Genomic DNA, 14,647 nt, shown 5'->3' with positions numbered 1-14,647 from the left:
AAAACAGTAAACAGTAGAATTGTATCTGTTTGTTTATTGTTGCGACAATAAACGATGGCGGTTTCCATCATGATTGTATAAGTAATATAGGCCTAAGTAAAATTAACGGCAACAAGCCATTTCAACCCCACTCTCTTCCTGTCTGTCATCTAGCGTATCAATTATACAATGCAGTGGAGCTGTAGTTTGGTGGTTGACGTGCTTTCCTTCCAATCCCAAGGACCGGGGTTCAATCCGGACCTAGTGCAGGGTTTGTAACTCACAACTCTTTCAACTCCACTCCCTAAGTCTCAAATAAGACTTAGTTTTAGGGCACAATAATTTATTAAATAGTTTATCCATTCTGTGATTGGCGAGTTTGTGCTAGCTGTTGGATGTGTATGAAATAAGAAAAATAAACTCAGAGTTATACCTATCATATCAATAAATGTTTGGAAAAAAAGTAGGCCTACTGTTACATAAATTGCACAACTTACATTAATACTTAAAACTGAACTGTACTAGATGTCTGACTTTCTAAATTGTACCGTACAGAGCCAATCTATGACGATTTTCTAGAAGAATTGCACCACTCCTTTCACTATAGTTGAAGTACTCATGTCACAAGTCTATCCTACATTACGGTGGACAACCAACTTTATGACCAACAGTAATTTACTGTAGTTTTATAGTAATTTATTTTCAACAGTACCTGTGATTCTACATTACGGTAGACAACCGACTTTATGACCAACAGTAATTTACTGTAGTTTTACAGTAATTTATTTTCAACAGTACCTGTGATTCTACATTGCGGTAGACAACCGACTTTATGACCAACAGTAATTTACTGTAGTTTTACAGTATTTTATTTTCAACAGTACCTGTAATTCTACATTACGGTAAATTACTGGCGTCCAGATTGCAAGTAATTTACCGTTTTTTTACAAGAATTGTTTTAACAGTGCACAAGTGAAGTTTCTTTGAAATGTTCATACAAAAATATAATTGTTTTGCCTATAGTAAGTCTAGAAGGAAGTTTTCTACTGACTAGGAAACTATTGTGAATGACTCTTTACAATCAGTAATAAATTGTATTAGTACCATGGTGGTACAAGACACCATTTGTCTATTGATACGAACCTTATACAAAAGTAGTTATCTTAGATATGATCAGTGACATAACAATACAAACAATAACTCATAATCCAGTCTAGAAATAGCAAATTTCGATTTAGAATTTGAAAGAAAGCGTACCTCTCACTTCTACATCTATTTGTTTCGATTTAGGTGGTATGTGCTTTTTTACTTTCATGACAAAAGCCTACGGTACAGAAACACACATACCCTCGTACACATTTATATGTACACCACATGGGCTATTTCACTATTAGTTAATTCTGAAACGTCTGCCTGATTAGGTCTGTTTTTATTTAACAACAAAGTGAGAGGCGGCATTGTCTGGCATTACTGCCAACCTTGCTGACCCTCATTCCTCTATTATATCCGTCACAGAGCTCGTTTACCGAAACTGATTAATACACGTCACCTTAGTATCATGCCATGGTCGTCTAACAAAACCCCATTTCAGACACACCTCACAAATATAACCCACTATCAAAGAATACTACAACAGAACATGTTTACAACCATTCACATTAATAACTCATTTATTTATATAGCATAACTTCAAACATGCTCGTACATTAGTCAAAATGTTGAATAATTCAGTCATGGTGTACCACGACCACCAGCCAAAATGACAAATTAGTTTAATATATACCATGTTTACACGACAGCATGTGATATGTTCCACCCAATAAGTTTGTGTTTAGCAGCCGATAAACCATCCTCCGACCTATGATCAAAACTGACATACATTGTGTATCGTCAGCGTATTATATATGTGATAAGCTACATCAAAACGCTTAATAATAATATCAGCGATAGGTTGATCATACACAGTGAAAATAAGAGGTTCAACCATAGACCCCTCAGAGGAACACCGTACTGGAAAATATGGTTTCTAGAGTATTCACCAAGTTCACAAACTCTAATATAACGGTCTTGATGGTAGCTAGTTACCCAATGTAAACAGAGCCAGTAATACCAAATTCCCTCTACAAATGACTGACAAGGATGTCGTGATCTATCGTGCCAAATTCAGAGGACAAATCTGTAACTGCAGCCTACTTACAGGAGGCCCTCTAGAGTTCAGATAGATAAAAAGTGATAAGAGAGAATAAGACATTTTTTTATGACATAAAGTTTAGAGATAATCATTGTTAAAAGTATCTTTACCATAGGCTCCAATAAGGCTACAAGTTTTCACGGTGTTTATTCAAGTTGCTAATGATACTGTAATTTGTAGAGATACAAGAGATAGTTCAGAGAATAAATAAAGGAACATCAGTATCTACAAAATTTGTAATTTATTTATGATGGACGCCTACGGTAACAGTGAAAACTTAGCTGATGGAAACTCAATGAATCTAAGAGAACAGAGTGAGAGACGCCCTACAGATAAGGACCTGTCAATTAGCATTGCTACTGAAGTAAAACTGTTGAGTCAAACTCAGAGAAAGGCTCAAGAAGCATCAAGTGAACTAGAAGATGTTCCAAGCGACGTATTTGAGATACAAACTGCATTATGCAAAGCTAAAGCTGCATTAAAGGAATATAGTGATGCTTGGTGCGTATTGAATAAATTGTATGCACAAGATAGAGATGGTATTCATCGCAAAGATCACCTGGAGAATGAGAACATATATCTCACCATTGCCAACTCCATCAAAGCTAGTATAACAAGTGCTATGGATAAGGCACATGCATTAGCCCTTGAGTGTCAAGCCTCAAAATCTGCAGCATCAAAGAGTTCATGTCGATCTATTGTTAGCATTAAAGCTCAAGCCGTGGCGAATGCTGCTGCAGCCAACAAAACTGCTCAATTTGCTGAAAAAATGGCTAAACAGAAAGCAGACCTTACAGCAAAAGAAGCTGAAATGGAAATTAAGAAAGCAGAAGCAAGGCTTGAAGAAATAAGGCGGGAAGCACAGCAAAGAACAGAACATGCCAAAGCTGAAGCAGAGTTCAAAGTTTTAGAGGCTAAACAAGCTGCAGCTGTAGAGAATGCACGAGTTGATGCAATTCAACAGGAAATTCAGAACGGATATCGAGAAATTATGACCACACCACACCAAACCTCAAATGATCATGCACTAAGGTTTCGCAACCTAACCAAACCTCAACCTCTAATGACACAGACACAAGCAACAACAGCCCAACCGACAATGCCTCAAAATCAATCTAGCAGTACCACAGACTTAAACGCTTTAGCAGAAGCCTTTTCTTCAGCCTTCAGTATGAACCGCATACCAGCACCAGAGCCACCAATATTCGATGGCGATCCTCTTAAGTACTATGATTGGAACGCATCCTTTAGATGTTTAATCGAAAATAAAGGAATTTCTAAAGCAGACAGAATTCACTACCTTAAGAGATACATAGGAGGCCCAGCAAAGGAAGTTGTCAGTCACATTCAATTCACCAGGGAAAAAAAGTAGTGAGCCCTCTATCGGCAGCGAATCGTTTTTGCACACGAGACAGTGTGAACAATTACCCGGAAGCAACTTTGTTTTTAAAAATAAATATTAAGTTTTTGCAAACTGGCCAATTGGAACTTTTGGTTTTATTTACTAATGAATAATTCATGAAAACCTTTGACACAGCATCTATGAACCACGTGATATTGTTTTTTTATCGACAAAGCCATTATATCTGTGTCAAACATGGGTGAATTACACCGATGTTTTTTAAACAATTTTAGGGTATTCGAATGTTAAAATTTCGTCTAATTTGTTGAGGCTGTAATAAAAAAACCCAATTTTTTGAGAAGGTGGGTTTTATATTTTCTGGATATTTAATTTTTCAATAGTCGTTAATAAAAAAATCTCGTTGGTGTTATTTTATATTTTTTTTTAATGGCTGCTTAAACATGTGCCTTTTTGGTTATTTTACTGCTGAAAATGGAACACATGGTTGTAGCTAAAATCATTTTTTTACACCATAAGATTAAAAATGTTGCTTTTTAAAATAATAAGAACGTTATATAATATATAGGAAAGATGTTTTTAATCATAAAACTTTACAAAGCCTCTTTTATTTTATTTAAAAATCAATATAGTCTAGGCCTAGTTTACTAGGCTTTAGCCTGTTATTATAGTGGAGTAGTGCGTGTATTGTTGGCGCGTGTTCTTTGTCGGGCGCGCGTATTTATAGGCCTAGGCCTAAGGAAATAAAAATAAATGATTACAAATATAACTAAAATAGTGATTATTATTAATTTAATGTGTTTTTTTTTACAGATCACAGAGGGATGTTCTTATGGTGTCTGCATACTTCAATACAATAGAAATAGCATTAATCACTGCAACAATTTCTCATTAATTTACCAGCATATGTGAAACAACACTACAGTAATTTTATGGATATCTACAGATTTTTATTGCCAAAGGACATTTAATTTTTAAAAAATATTTTCCTAATTTACTTATATAAAGGTTCAAGCGGAGGTTTGTTGTTGTGCGGTAATTGTTATAAAGTTTAAATGTGATTTCAAAATCGGCAATAAATAATCATTATAAATATAAATAGAAAAAGGCCTAGGCCTAGTACAAAAGATGTTAATTTGATGTACAAAACCTGTTGTCTAATTTGTGATAATATTAAAGGTTTTATGTTAAATGGTGTGTATTTCATTTATTGCTCCATTATTATAATAAAAAGAAGGGAATCGTGAAATTTCATTAATTATTTAGCCCCAAGAATGTATTGATTTTATAGTATTTTACCAATTTAAACAGTCCAGGCCTAGCTTGCAGACAGTCCCCCCACCCACTTCTTAATAATGTTAAGAAAAATGAAAGTTCAACACTTTATTTCAAAATTTATAAGCCCTTTGTCCTCATATTAAGATTATGAATCCGCCACTTAACAAGAATAACAAACGAGGGGCCAATGATGAAGCGCATCTTCCCTCATTCTCTTCGCCTAAGAAAACGATTATTCCAGCCCTGCCGCGTCTCCCTAGGCCTACGCGCAACGTGCTTTCGCTTAAAACAGACCTATATTCAACTCCTTATAGAATTTGTTTGAAAAATAACACCAAGCTTATTTTTGGAAATCTTAGAAAATACATATAAGACTATATTATACCGTTTTCAGAATTTCATTTAAAAATTCCAAATTAATGTTAACTATTTTAACAAACTAGTTAGTTTTCACTTTCTTGTTTTCGTCGTATGACTAGCTTTGTTTACGCTTACACTTGGCTTAGACGTTTATCTTAGAATTCGAATAAATGAATCCATAATAAACAAAAATTGGTACTGTTGTGGTTTTTGTTTAATATAAATGTTCCTAATACACAGAAATCAATTAAACAGCAATATAATTTAATATAAACGAGTTAAAAAGGAAATTTAGACAGCCTATAAAATACGAAAGTCAGAACTCGCGTCGCTCGTAATGTTCGGTAACTTTCTATTTATAGCCTATCGAAAAAGGCTCTGGCTAACTTTTAAATTAAAAAGGCTCTCGGAACACTTAATTTCCCATTATCACTATTTGACGTGGATGTGCAGTGGATACCTTCTGCTACAAGGTGAACATGCTTATGAAAACGCTAAAGCAGTTTTAGAAAAAAGATATGGAAATCCATTTATAGTTTCCGAAGCATTTAGAGACAAATTAGACAGCTGGCCAAGGATTCAAGCAAGAGATTACAATGGCCTTAGGCGACTCTCTGACTTTCTGAACCAATGCAACATAGCAATGAAGGAAATGAAAGGCTTGGAAGTTCTTAATGACAGCAGAGAAAATCGGAAAATTCTTCAAAAATTACCAGATTGGTTAGTGAATAGATGGCGAAGAAACGCAGTGAGCGCTATGCAAATCAAGGGTAGTTATCCAACATTCAATGACTTTTCCACATTTTTGACGACCGAAGCTGAAATTGTTTGCGATCCTGTTACCTTAATACCAGAAAATGAAACAAAATTCACAGAAAAAAGTTCAAGATATCGAAACCAATCTCAAACGCTAGCCACCAGTATCAGTGGAATGCCATCATGCTTCATGTGTAAAATGAATAACCATCACCTAAGTGACTGCAGAGCGTTTGCCAGAAAACCTGAAACCAAAAAACAGCAATACATCAAGCAAAATGGTCTATGCTTCAGCTGCTTACAACATGGCCATGTGTCAAGGAACTGTAACCAGAAAAGTATTTGTAAAATTTGCCAAAGGAGACATCCAACAAGTCTACATGTAAACGAGAGAGATTCAGCTCACGAGATGACTGAAGCACAAATGCAGGTTATCAAGTTACAAGAGACTGTCACTAAGAAAGAGACACTATTGCAGGATTTAGCCACAAAGTATGCTAAGAAAAATGATGAGTTAGCAGAAATTAAAGAAGAAAGAGATCTGGTTAAAAGGAAATCAGATGACGAACTTGCTTATATGAACAAACAACTTCAACAGGCTGTAGCGTCTAATCCACCTAACATTAGTGAACAATTGGCTTTACTACATGCAGAACTTGATGAGACTTATGGACGACAAATTGTTATGATTAAGTCATAGCTGCAGGAAAGACACCAGAATGAAATGCAAGAATTGCAAAAGAAATGTGAAGAAGATGCTGAAACTAATAACAAAATTAGAGATGCATTAGAACAGAATTTAAAGGAACTCCAAGACCAATTAGATGAGAAAGAGATGGACTTAGAGGCTTGTCAGAACATCCAAAAAGACTTCGAAGATCAAGTTGCACTTCTTAATAATCACAACAAGGAACTAACAGAGAAAATGGAAAAAAAGAAGATGTAAATTTGCAACTTCATCGAGAGCTTGATGAAGCTAACCAAGAAATGCAGAAGAAAACTTCAGAGTTAGATGAAAGAGTTACCCAGTTTATTGATGAAAAAGAAAGATTGGAAAATGAATATCGGAAAAGGTTTGAAGATGAAAGTGCCCATCAAGAAGATATCCATCGCATTGCATTAAACCAACAGCGTTCTGAAGTTGTTGCTGAAATTGATCGCAAAATGAAACCCAAAGTAGAAGAAGTTGAAGACCATTTCAAGGTTCAATTCTGTACTGAAAAATCGGACAAAGAGAACGAATTTGTTCAAGAATTCCAGAACATTCGACAGCAGTTAGCAGAATCTCATGCAGAAGAGATTGAAGCTGTTACAAAGAAAATCACAGATGAATTAACTGAAAAGCATGAGATTATGCTAGAGGAGGAAACGAAAAAGCTCTTCAAAGGAATATATGATATATCTGAAGAGAAGGTATCGACGGAGCAGAATCGGAATAAAGATTGGATTGAAAATCAAGGAAAAGAATTAAAGGAACAAATTGTAAATATAAAAGTCGAGCTTCAACAAGTGAACGAAAAGAATTCAAAAATACAAACTGTTAACTTATTCTTTATAGTTTTGGTAAATATTGTTAATATACTTCCAGTTTTGCATTACTTGTGTTTATTCTGGCAAGGGTGGGAGTTAAGGTTAAATCATAGATGATTTGGGTGGGAGTGTAACTGCAGCCTACTTACAGGAGGCCCTCTAGAGTTCAGATAGATAAAAAGTGATAAGAGAGAATAAGACATTTTGTTATGACATAAAGTTTAGAGATAATCATTGTTAAAAGTATCTTTACCATAGGCTCCAATAAGGCTACAAGTTTTCACGGTGTTTATTCAAGTTGCTAATGATACTGTAATCTGTAGAGATACAAGAGATAGTTCAGAGAATAAATAAAGGAACATCAGTATCTACAAAATTTGTAATTTATTTATGATGGACGCCTACGGTAACAAAATCTACCAAAACTAGTATTGTTGGTATTATCTATTAGGCCTCCCAATAGCTCTTTTAACCATTTCATAAACAACATAAACGTGCACCCAGTAAGCCTAAACAAGATGGAAAACCGAGAGTAATCCATGCAAGATTACTTCGTTATCAAGACAAGGTAAACATCCTAAGAAAAGTGAGGAGTTGAAAAAGTCGTAGTTCGAGTAGTTACTTCAAATTCGATTAAAAAACGAAGCAGGGGTGGCGCCAGGATCTTCCCGACGCGGGGGCTACATTCCCCGACGAGGGGGCTATGCGAGCGAAGCGAGCATCACTAGGCTGGGGGCCTGGGGCCGCCAAGGACCCCCGGTGGGGGTCCAGGGGGCGAAGCCCCCGGAAGCAACGCGTTCTAGCGTCATTTGAGGTCATTTTAATCAGATTTAGGGTAGCCATTTTTTCCATTTTTTATAATGCATAAATAAAATACTGCGTGCAAAAAAACGATGCGCGATGACTGTTTCAATCCATATTTTACAATTTAAAAAATAAAAGTTCAAAGAAAATTTAGAAAAATAGAGTTGGAGGTCCCGGAAATTGAACTTATTATACTTCAAAACATGAAACAAAATATATAAGTCCCTATCATGGTTGTGACTGAGCTAAGAAATGTTTGAAAAATAGAGATGTTAGGTCCCGGAAAATGCACTTCTTGTACTTCGAAATATGACCAGCTTTATTGTTGGGGCTGAGCTAAGAAACTGTTTAAAACTAGAGCTGCAGGTCTTCAAAAAATAGCATTTTATACTTTGGAAACATCAGGCCTAGAGGCTTAAAAAACGCAAGCGTAGACCTTTTTCAGTCAGGGAAATAAGTTTATTCCTCCCAAGTGTATACGTGCGTACCATCTGGACTTCCGAGTGGTGAGAAATTCATGACATACAGGACATTGAAAATGTAATAACTTAGCTATAATAAGATGTTGGCTAAGCGAAAATGGCATGTTTTTTTGTTTAGTAATGGATGAAAAATTTATTTTAGGTGTCCCACGGTAAAGAAGGTTACTTGTAAATTAAAAAATTGGTGAACATACGAACAATTAACATAATTCGTTTTTGCTGCTGTAGTGTAGCGTACGTCGACGCAGTACACGACGTAACCGTCAGTAAACTTCGCCTGGAAAATAACTACAGTACACATTTTGGTCCCTGGATGGAACATGATATCACGCGTCTCGACCCAACGTTGAACGATTCGTACAAAGGGATACCAACAGACAAGTGCAAACCTAGCTATTGTTTAGGAGTAAGTTAGATCGCTGGCAATAATGAATGCATATAAAGTGCATAATATCACTCTGACGTACTCTCACGGTCAATGAAACATCGCGGTTTTCTAGGCGCTGAAGCTAGCTACGAAGTGAACGTGAACGCTTTTTACTGTATATTATAATTTATTCCCCGACAAAAAGTACCCGTGTTCCCTTCGGTAACCGTCGGTAAACTTCGCCTGGAAAATAACTACATTACACATTTTGGTCCCTGGATGGAACTTGATATCACGCGTGTTGACCCAACGTTGAACGATTCGTACAAAGGGATACCGCCAGACAAGTGCGTACCTAGCTAATGTTTAGTAGTAAGTTAGATCGCTGCCAATAAATGAATGCATAAAAGTGCATAATAGCCCTCTGACGTACTCTCACGGTCAATGGAACGTGGTTTTCTAGGCGCTGAAGCTATATGAAGTGAACGCGAACATTTTTTACTGTATATTATATTCCCCGACAAAAAGTACCCGTGTTCCCCGACGGGGGGGGGCTAGGCTCCCCGACGAGGGGGCTAGAGCCCCCGTAGCCCCCCCGCTGGCGCCACCACTGAAACGAAGTAGTCGAAGTTTGCAGTTCGACTTAATGAAGTCGAGCTTTTAGTCACGTTACACACGTCTGGGTAACAAAGGCTATACATTGGCCAATGACAAGAGAGCAGACGAAATTTTCCATTTTCGTACAAAACTTTTTACGCATCAGGACTATATAAAATGAAAAATAATTGTAATCGTTAATTATTAGAACAAGATCAGTATAATTTAACAGTGAAGTACTTTCGATTAACAACAAACAAAATCTTCAAAATATATTTAAGAATCATGGTGGTACAGTAACTTTCATATTTTCTAGGCCTCCAACAAAGTATGTTTGCGACGAACCACACACTTCATAGCGTGACAAGAAAGCGCTAGGCCCCCTAAACATTCCATCGCGTGGTGAATTTCCGCATCTCCCATTGTCGCTATGGCGTGACGTAGTTCAAGTCGGACTTGCTCGAAGAAAATAATGTAATTTGTATACGGTTGTAAATAAAGATGTTTTTCATTATTATAACTTATACCAATGTATGTTTAATAAATCTAATATAAAAATAGATATTTCATTCTTCAATATCTGGCCAATATAACAACTCAATGACTGTTACGTTTTTCATAAACATCGGTTAAAAACCATTTAGTCGACCATTTAGCCTGCCCACTCCAGGACTACAAAAATCGATCAAAATCCGTCTCGATTTAGTCGAGGTTGGCCTGATTTAGTCGGCGATTTGTTGAATTTCGGTTTATGAATTAAAATGACGTCATTTTTAAAGTTTTAGCTCGAACTACGACTAAAGTTCGGTTTAAGAATACGGGCGTAAAAATCCGAGTAAGAAAATTTGAAAAATAGAAAATAACTGATATGTTAAATTAAAGATGTATTGTCCCCCAAAATCATGAAAAATAAAGATTTTTAAAATCGGACTTTGAATAGGCCATTTTGCAGTTTTAATGAAGCTGTTTACTTCCATAAGAAAAAAAACGGGGAAAAAAATTATTTCACCTATAAAAAGACAAAATAAACAGTTAAATTACCCAAAAACTTATTGTCTTCCAGACAATTTGACCATTTTTTGCTTTAAATTACATTTTTCTCAGGTAAGTACATTTTTTTCAGACCCAATTTTTTATGAGAGTGAATAATTATTATGTGACATTAAAATAACATATTGAACAAAAAAATTTAAAAAAATATTTTTTTAGGGGGACAATATATCTTTAAGCAAAATATAAAATATATATAAATAAACCTACTATTTTACAATTTAAAATCTGGAAAAGGATTACATAGTTTTGAGAAAAGTCATAAGTCTAGTTTTGAAAGAGGAAAAGCATAAGGAATTGCGGATAGATAGAGGAAGATCATTGTAGAAATGAGGGGCCTGAAGGAGAGTTTGAAAATTTCAAGAGAGGGTTTAGGAATGTGAAGATTTCCTTTTGAGATTTGACGAGTAGTCATCCTCCCATTGGCAGTAATGTTAGTGAGGAGATGGTATAAGCATTGAGGAGCAAGAAGATTTAGGGTTTTGAAAGTAAGACAACCAAGTTGGTAGTTGAGTCTTTTCTGAAGAGGAATGGTATGGGCTAGTCTAAAGTGATCATCAGAGAGGTGTGACATAGGATTAAGTTTGAGAATAAAGCGTAAAGCTCTGTTTTGGATTTTTTGTAGTTTACTATACAGAGGTTAGTATTAGAGTTAGAACCCAAGACTGAGCAGCATGAGTGCGAGAGAATCTCAGAAAATGACTTTAAAAAAATGTAATTCGGAACTTCTAGATATAGAATATTCAGCAGCCATAACATCTATGAAAAATAATAAGTCTCCTTATGGTACTGATATTCTGCCTATAGAATTTTATAAAATGTTTTGGAATGTTGTTAGGTATGTTTAATGCAATCAATTTCATATTCCCAACATACAGGTATGTTATCTCAACGAAGAGGAGTTATATCTTTATTACCAAAAGGAGAAAAAAATCCAACAGAGTTAAAAAATTGGCGTCCAATAATATCGCTACTAAACGTAGACTACAAAAATATAGCAAAACTAATTGCTACACGAATGAAAGAAACGTTGGCAAATATAATAAACCTGGACCAAACGTTTTTTTTTTAAATCGCTACATAGAGAAAATATTCGTCTTGTATTAGATGAAAAAAAAAACGCTATAGAAAAACATTTTTAAATGTTTTTCTTTAGCGTTTTTTTAAAAATAATTTGTTATTATTTGTTGATTTCAAAAAGGCCTTCGATAAGATTAAGTTTGTTAAAGAATTCCTCGACAAATTTGGTTTGGAGAAATGATAAAAAAAACTGGTTTAAATTAATGTTGTATACTGATATTTCAAGCTGTGTAGTTAATAATGGCTTTACCTCGAATTATTTAACCATCGAGGGGACTACGACAGTGTTGCCCTTATTTCCATATTTATTTATTTATTGCGGCAGAATTGCTTGAGATATCAGTGAAACAAAATAAACACTTTAAAGGTATTACCATTACAAATACTGATAAGAATAAATCAACTAGCAGATGATACTGTGTGTTCTTCTTGCAGGATGAATATTTACTGAATACAGCAATAGAAATTCTTGATAACTGCTACATTTTCTGGTCTAAATGACAACTTTGATAGAAGTAATATTTTAAGACTAGGCACTTTTACCAATACCAATTTTAAAATTGTACCAAGAATTTGTTTTGGACAGATGGGCCAATCAAATACCTCGGAGTATATGTTTCGGGGAACGCTAATCAACTTGTTACACTTAACTTTGAAAATAAATTGGATCGAATAAAAAGCGTTCTCAACATGTGAAAACTAAGAGGTTTATCTTTGATTAGAAAAGTATTAATAATCAAGTCTTTGGCATTACCAATTTTATCATATAATTCAATTTCAAATTTACCAACACCTGATGTAGAATATATTAACAAACTACAAAATGTGTTCTTTGATTTTCTTTGGGATGGAAAACAAAACAAGGGCGGTTTAAAAATGTCACATATTTCGAGTTACATCCATTCTCTTAAATTGTGTTGGATAAAACGGTACCTGGATGATGGGGATGCAAAATGGAAAGTTTTTTTAACCATAGAGTTTGAGGCCATTTGTGAGAAAAACATATTCTCCTCTGCTTACAAAATTATCCACATTTTATAGAGATGTACTGCTACGTATCCGGATATTCACTCCCTGGACATTTACCCCCCGGAAAACTACCCCCGGACAACCACCATCTGGACAACTACCCCCTTAGGACAACTACCCCTTTAGGACAACTACCCCCCGGACAAATAACCCCCGGACAATTACCCCCCCCCCGGACAATTATCCCCCGGACAATTACTCCCCCCCAGGTAATTACCCCCCGGACAAATACCCCCCGGACAACTACCCCCTTAGGACAACAACCCCCTTAGGACAACTACCCCCTGGACAACTACCCCCCGGACAATTACCCCCTAGGAACAATTACCCCCCGGACAATTACCACCCGGACAATTACCCCCCCCCCGGGTAATTACCCCGCGGACAACTACCTCTGACACAATACTCCCCGTAGGACAACTACCTCCTGAACCTGGACAATACTCCGAGGGCAAATAATCATTTAGGACAACTACCTCCGTAGGACAACTCCCCTGGACAACTACCTCCCGGACAATTACCCCCTAGGAACAATTACCCCCTGACAATTACCCCCGGACAATTCTCCCCCCCCCCCGGGTAATTACCCCGCGGACAACTACCTCTGACACAATACTCCCCGTAGGACAACTACCTCCTGGACCTGGACAATACTCCGAGGGCAAATAATCTTTTAGGACAACTACCTCCGTAGGACAACTAACCCCTGGACAACTACCACCCAGACAACTATCCCTTTAGAACAACTACCCCCCGGACGGACAACTACCACCCAGACCATTCAACAACCTGACTCTGCAACAGTGTATAATAGGAATTAATAACTATATTTTAATTCGTTACTTTGAGGAATTACTATTCATTATTGTAAACAAAAGTAAAAGATTGAACATAAATATAGTCCTAAGGGAGGGGGTAGATGTCTGGGGGGTAGTTGTCCAGGGGGTAGTTGACCGGGGGGTAGTTACCCGGGGGGTAGTTATCCTAAGGGGGTGGTTGTCCTAAGGGGGTTGTTGTCCGGGGGGTAGTTGTCCGGGGGGTTGTTATCCTAAGGGGGTAGTTGTCCTAAGGGGGTAGTTGTCCGGGGAGTAGTTGTCCGGGGGGTAGTTGTCCTAAGGGGGTAGTTGTCCGGGTGGTAAACATCCGGGGGTAACTGTCTAGGGGGTAGGTGTCCTAGAACCATACTGCTAGCCTGGAGTGTATACCATTATTCACTAAATCCAGATACTGCAAATGAAATATAATTGTCAGGTACTTTACAATTGCTGTTTCGTTAAAAGAACTTTTAATATTCAAAACTTGTGGTGGAATGCAGGTATCCGTACAATTAAAGATGTAACTAATTCCAAAGGATCTTTCCTCTCGCAGAATGATCTTGAAACAAAGTATGGAATTGAAACTAATTAAAATTTCGTTTGTATGGTGCGATTCTGCATTATCCCAATGAACTGGAAGGTAATTCTCAATGAAAACTAAGAAATACTTAATAAAGCTGATATTTATTGTCATGAAACTGTATTTAAAATTAAAAGAACATGTAATAATTGTATAGTATATCACACTATTGTAGCAAATATTACCAACGACATCAATGAAGTAAATTTGAAATGGTCAAACATGGGCAATTTTGATTTACAAGACTCCATAAGCTACACATTGATGAACAAGGCCAACTTTCAAAAAGTAATGTACTTTAAAACTTTTCTGTATATCAAAACAGTTCAAAAAGTACAGAAAAGCGATAAAACGCATTAATGATACCGGACCGACAGACAGACCGACAG

The 14,647-nt window shown here is 36.3% G+C and overlaps 1 protein-coding gene across 1 annotated transcript in view; it reads right to left on the bottom strand.

Moving 5' to 3' along the window:
• Nucleotides 1-14,647, bottom strand: part of LOC140041015 (uncharacterized) — a 32,107-nt gene that overhangs the window by 15,870 nt on the left and 1,590 nt on the right. Inside the window, exon 2 of the mRNA XM_072087376.1 lies at nucleotides 7,708-7,771. The gene's annotated coding sequence lies outside the window, so the exon portion shown is untranslated. The remainder of the gene's footprint in view (nucleotides 1-7,707; nucleotides 7,772-14,647) is intronic.

The sequence above is a fragment of the Antedon mediterranea genome, chromosome 1 (assembly GCF_964355755.1).
Source record: "Antedon mediterranea chromosome 1, ecAntMedi1.1, whole genome shotgun sequence".
NCBI lineage: Eukaryota > Metazoa > Echinodermata > Crinoidea > Comatulida > Antedonidae > Antedon > Antedon mediterranea.
This window is presented reverse-complemented; position numbering and strand designations above follow the sequence as displayed.